At 43.5% G+C, this 6,379-nt stretch overlaps 1 non-coding gene across 1 annotated transcript; it reads left to right on the top strand.

Moving 5' to 3' along the window:
• The first annotated feature begins 765 nt into the window (after positions 1-765).
• Positions 766-838, top strand: TRNAE-UUC (transfer RNA glutamic acid (anticodon UUC)). Its single transcript has one exon. It is a non-coding gene; the product is annotated as a tRNA-Glu (tRNA).
• The last annotated feature ends 5,541 nt before the right edge of the window (positions 839-6,379 follow it).

The raw sequence follows: 6,379 nt of genomic DNA, 5'->3' as shown, positions 1-6,379 counted from the left end.
CGAGAGACTTGAGACATTGTGTGTGCATCATCCTTACAGCCTGTGCAACAAAGGCCTGTACTTTCTTAGTCTATCTTTGGGAGTACACTTTCCGGATATTATGAAGGTTGCATCTTTCTCTCTTGTGAAATGACTTTTGCATCCTTATTTAAGCCATAAAAAGGCTTATTGATTTGAGTGGCTAACAAAATTGGCTACATTTTAAAAAGTAAAAGAATTTTGGTAGAGCTCTCATCCTACACAATTGTCTTATTGGTATAATGGCTAGCCTTAGAGACTCTTATAACAAGATGAAAGAACAAGAAATTAGAACAAAAAACAAAACTCCACAGTCATTGTAAATTCCCTCTTCTTAAAATCAGAACAAAACACGAAATTCCACAGTCAATGTAAATTACCTCTTCTTAAAATCCAAAGAGTTAAGCACACTGCCTTCCAGCCCACCTGTTTATTTTATGTCTAAGAACTATGATCCCAGAAGTTGTAGACGTCTAACAACAGTAACAATAACAGCAAGCCAAAATCTCACTAAATTTGTTTTACTTCCTGGGAACTTGATTTGGCAACTATCAGGTTAGGTGATCCACAATATGGCTGGACAAAAATGTGGGTTATATCCCATGTGCAGCTAAGAAAATGTGGGTTAAACTCCATCTGTGGCTAGTGTTTTACCAAACTGCTGTCAGCCCTCAGGGAAATTACAACCTGAAATTCTAATGGCCCTTAAGAGGAAGGCTCAAATTTTTAAAGTGCATTTAAGGGAATTCCCTGGTGGTCCAGTGGTTAGGACTCCACACTTTCACTGCCAAGGGCCTGGGTTTGATCCCCAGTCAGGGAACTAGGATCCCACAAGCCATGCAGCATGGCCAAAAAATGAATAAAAATAAGAATAAACAATATGAAAAAGAATGTACATATATGTATAACTAAATCACTTTGCTGTACAGCAGAAATTAACACAACATTGCAAGTCAACTATACTTCAGTTTTAAAAAATGCTTCATCTTCAAGGAGATTCATGAAAAGGACTTTTGCCATATGCAGGTTTCTCATAAGTTTAAGATCATAAAACAAATGGGTAAACATTTCCAAAATTAACAAAAATAACTTGGATTCAAGCAGAACAAGTATTAATTACAAGAGACTGAATGAGCTGAGATGGTAATTATAATATTTTATGACTTTTTGTTAGAAACATTATTGTTTTTTAAAAAATGTTTTGTTTTTCCAGATTTAAGGAAAATTTTTATCATTCTTCTTAAGCTGTCAACAATTTGGTAAGCTATACCTTTGTCAATAAAAATGAGACATTTACTTTTTCTCCCTACCTGATCCCTCCAGAATTTTGAAACTTGTACTAAGTATTTGTATTTTCATAGCAATATAGTTATTTGCATAATTTTAATAAGAATCTATTCTCCTTGTCACAGAACACAATTAGATGTGTTAATTAGAAATGTTATATCACCAAGGCTTTGACTGGAAAGTCATATTTGAGAGAGACATGCATAGACTCAGATATGAGCAGACAGCTTTAAGGAACAAAAATTGACTTTATGGTGCCAATAAAGCCCCCTAGAAAAATAGTAGGGTACCTTGACTATAGGGTTTTCAGCAGCCTTACCAGGTGAGAAAGGAAGGTCACTTCCTTGCAGGTACAGGAACCTCAGAATATTTGGGGACTCTTGAGAAGAGAGGATTTCAGCCAAATCTATAGGTATTGCAAGCAAGTCTGATAGCAAGTTTCTGGCTGGGCTTCCTGGCCTCAAGGGGCATTTAAAGGTCAACCTGAGACTCCTTATGAAAAGTCCCAGCAAAGAAGATTTAAAAGAGCCTATATGGGCAATTGCTATTCTTGCCATACTTATGTGAATAATCAGGGCAAGGTGATTGAAACTAGACTTATTTTGCAAAGAAATTAGTCTTAATTTGGCTAACTTTGGTAAAAAATGGGAGTAATTTTAGAGAGAAAAATTGTTTCAGCAATAAATCTTTTTGGATATTAGATTCTACTGCTGTTCACTTTTTTTTTTTTTTTTTGGTATGGCAAATTTATCTCTTTTTTTAGGTTTTGTTTTCTACCTATAAACTGAACTGGATCCTTAAACTCTTCCAGTTTCCTCCAGTACTTCATTACAATTCTCCAATGTTTTCAACTTTTTTTCCTCCAATTTTCCTGACCAAGAATCATTAAGAACTTAAATTTCTCTTTGTGCAAAGTTATTTAAACTAAACTTGGACATCTTGATATAAACATCAGAGAAATGACCACAACCGTTCATGTATAGACAATCTTCATGCCCGTAGCTCTGTGGGCCAGTCAGAAAGATCACCAGAGACATTCAAACTGCAAACCAGAAACATCCAGCCGATTGTCACTGAAACTGAGCAGGACCTTGTGGGACTCCTGGACATGGAAGCCTTTCTGTCCCCCTCCAGCCTCCATGACCTTCCCTGAGTTCCAAAGGGCAGATTCAAACAATTGCTAATCAGGGAAGAGGGGGGATGCAAAGACAAGGTGGAGACAGCCAAGAAACAATACTGCTGCTTTGGGGTAGGCTCCACCTCAAGGGATACACAAAATGTCTTTAAGCCCTTTATAAAATTAAATCTTCCCTCATAGCTCAGTCAGTAAAGAATCTGCCCGCAATGCAGGAGACTGAGGTTTGATCCCTGGGTCGGGAAGATCCCCTGGAGAAGGAAATGGCAACCCACTCCAGTATTCTTGCTTGGAGAATCCCATGGACAGAGGAGCCTGCCAGGTTACAGTCCGTGGGATTGCAAGAGTCAGACATGACTTAGAGACTAAACCACCACCAACATAGAATTAAAACCCAGCAAATGAAAGATGTCAGCGTTTTTTCATATCTGAGAAGACCACCTGAGGCCAAACTAAAGGAACCAGAGAAGCTCATCAAGAAAATTACCTGAGACAAGATTAAACAATGCAGGCCCTGCACACACCCTAATTTTATCAGCAGCCCCAGCCTTTAGCCTTTCGCCATAAAACTCCTCACCAGATTCCCCTGGGTTGGGACACTTAGTTTTCAAGGACAGGAGTCCGCTTGTCCCTCTTTGTCTGGAAAAGCAATAGAGCTATTCTTTTCTACTTCACCCAAAACTCTGTGTCTGAGCTTACAGCATCGTCACTGCCTGCCCTCACTCCATTTGAAAATGCTTTGATAATAAAAATCTTCTCAACTGGCTGCCTTCAGAACTCAGAAAGAGATTATGGTTTGCTCCAATCATTAACCATTGTTTTTCTTTTGTTTCCATAGAAATGCCTCTTAAACACCTGATTGCTTGCACTAGAGACCTAACTTTGAGGGCCCATCTGCATCACTGATTCCAGAAATGAACTGAACTGAACCGACCTATTGTTAGGATTAGGAGACTGGTTCATTGAGATGGAACAGTTTATCAACTCAGCTTCTGGACTGTAAAACTTCAAGGGAAGTCTCTGAGGAGGAAATTGATGGGGTTTAGGGCAGGCTGCCCCGAGATGTGTCACTTTGGTATGCAGATTATTTTGAGCTGAAAACTATCAAGGCCCAAAAGACTCAGGAAGAACTTTTAAAATTAATTAAATGGAATTAATGTTATTTTTGGCTGTACCGGGTTTTTGTTGCTGGACGTGGGTTTTCCCTAGTTGTGGCAAGCAGGGGCTAGTCTCTAGTTGTGGTGCGCAGGCTTCTCATTGCAGTGGCTTCTCTTGTTGCAAAGCACGAGCTCTAGGATGTGTGGGCTTCAGCAGTAGCAGGGCATGGGCTCCACAGCATGGGCTCAGGAGTTGTGGTGAATGAGTTTGTGGGATCTTCCCAGACTAGGAATTGAACTTGTGTCCCTGCATCGGCAAGTGGACTCTAAAGCACTGGACCACCAGGGAAGCCCAGGAAGAACTTTCGATTTCCCCCTAACTGCCTAAAAGAATTTACACAGACGACCTGTTCTAGGAAGGGTACATGCGTGCTAAGTCGCTTCAGTCATTTCCTATTCTTTGAAACCCTATGGACTGTAGCCCGCCAGGCTCCTCTGTCCATGGGATTCTCCAGGCAAGAATACTGGAGTGGAGTGTCATGCCCTCCTCCAGGGGATCTTCCTGACCTAGGGATCGAACCCCCATCTCTTCTGTCCCCTGCATTGGCAGGCAGGTTCTTTACCACGAGCCCCACATGAGAAGTCCTAGGAAGAGAGATATCACCATAGATAACTACAGCATAATATGATCTAGGTGAGGTGGGCAGGGAGGAACCTAGCAAAGTCTGTTTGTTAAAATTGCCCTCTGTGTCCCATTGTTTCTGTATGGCCCAGGAAACATTTGGGTACAAACATTTGCTCTTTTTCATCTTCCTGTGAATTGCTTTCCTTCCCTTTGATGTCCCAGACCTTATCCTCTTCTCTTTAGTCCAGGATGACATATACCTATTTTGCCTGCCTGTCCTATGAGCCTCATAGTCTTATGGAGCCCCCATACACACAAAATTAAATTGGATTTTCTCCTCCTGTTAATTTTTGTGTCATTTTACTTATTTGACCAACTTAAAGAACCAAGGGCGGAAGAGGGACATTTCCCCCTCCCTGACACTAGTGAGGGGCCAGTTTAGGATGTGAACCCAGGTCTCCTGCCTTTGGTTCTAGTGCTCCTTTTTGATCTGCGAAATAAGATTCACTTATGTTCCCCCAAACTGATAAGTAGGTTTCCCTGGTGGGTGGCTCAGAGGTAAAGAATCCGCCTGCCAATGCAGAAGAAGCAGGTTTGATCCCGGGGTTGAGAAGCTCCCCTGGAGAAGGAAATGACAACCCACTTCAGTATTCTTGCCTGGAGAATCTCATAGACAGAGGAGCCTGGCGGGGTCCACGGGGTCACAAAAAGAGCTGGACACAGCTGAGCGACTAAACAACAACAAACTGATAGGCAGGTGAAGGAAATCTTTCCTTCTGTCTGCACACAGGGGTTTTTCTCAGCAATATCATTCGGGGACGTTGAAACAGTACTTCTTCTGGTGCCTGGTAGGAAAACGCCCCACCCCACCTCCGCCCCCGCAATCAGAGCGCCGCCCCCCCGCCCCCCACCGGCCCTGCAATCTGAGTGGCCACAGAGACTGGGAGTCACTGGAGCTTTCTCAGAGTCCTGGGGTGGGGGGTGGGGGTGGGGTGGAACTGTTCCTTTGAAATGTAATAAAGGTTCCTCTCCACCAAACAGGGAGAAAAGCAAGGCTGTGAACACTTTAGAGTCAGCGCGGGAGGTCTTGTCGATCCTAGCCTACCAACCAATCAGCAGGGATAGATTCGACTCCGACTGCGAGCTCTTGGATGCTAGAAGTTACCAAGGATACGTAGGCTCTGCCCTGAAGGGATGTAAGTTCACACTGCAGAGACAAAACGTCTATCCTCTCACGCTCTCTGAAGGCGCGGCCTTTGCCTTTCCCCTTTCTTAAGGGCCTCAGTGCACCTGGCCTCCTTCAGGATACGTGTTCGTTATCTATGGTTCGATTAAAGCTTTTTTGTTGCACGATTTCCTCTCCCTAAAGGGGAAACAATGACTGCTGAGTTGACGGCAACCCGGTAGCACAGAGTCGGACACGACTGAAGCGACTTTGCAGCAGCAGCAGCCGTAGCCCCATTCCGCCGAGTACAGTGACTACATACATTTCGTCTGGAAACTCAACTGGCTTCTGCAGAATTCTTTCTCACTGCTAAAGCTTAAACTTTTGCTGTTCTCCTGACTCTTGAAAATCTCTGCTACAAACGAGGCTAACAGTAAAACCCCTACTGTTTATATGGGCTTTATCCTATACTGGGATCTCAGTTAATCTATCTTATCTTTTTCCTCAGCGCTTTCTACACAAGTGTTATTGATTCCCTCCAGAGGCAGCCATGTGTGGTGCAAGAAACCGCATTCAAACTGGAGTTTTAGCACCTACCTCTTCAGCTAATTATCTGCCAGTGTTATTAGGCAAGTTGCCTCCCCTCCCTGGGCCTCAATTCACCTACAGACTGAAGGAGGAAAGGGTTTCGATTCCAGAGACTCTTGAGGCCCCTTCCAGTTTCTAATTTGAGTGCAGTGCATTGTGTGGTTTTTGCTGTGGGCGTGGTTGTTCCAAACCAAAGGGCAGGGACAGGATGCAGTCTGATGATCAGGGACACAGGAGGAGTGGCTGAGCAGCTTTGCACACTTGTGGGTGCCTCACTCCCTGACCTTCGATTTCCCAGACTGTTCATGATCCCAGGGCATTGCCTGTCCGCCCCCTGCCATACACACCACCGCCATTCACGGCTTCTTTCCCAGGCTCTGCTTTGAAGCCAGAGGAAGATTTGCAGAGGTTTCGAATCTTCTTATTTCTTGCCCTCTTGACATCTGAGGTCTGAAAAGATCTAG

The sequence above is a fragment of the Capricornis sumatraensis genome, chromosome X (genome assembly GCF_032405125.1).
Source record: "Capricornis sumatraensis isolate serow.1 chromosome X, serow.2, whole genome shotgun sequence".
Classification (NCBI taxonomy): Eukaryota; Metazoa; Chordata; class Mammalia; order Artiodactyla; family Bovidae; genus Capricornis; species Capricornis sumatraensis.
The sequence above is the reverse complement of the archived record's forward strand: the minus strand, read 5'-3'. Positions and strand labels throughout refer to the sequence as shown.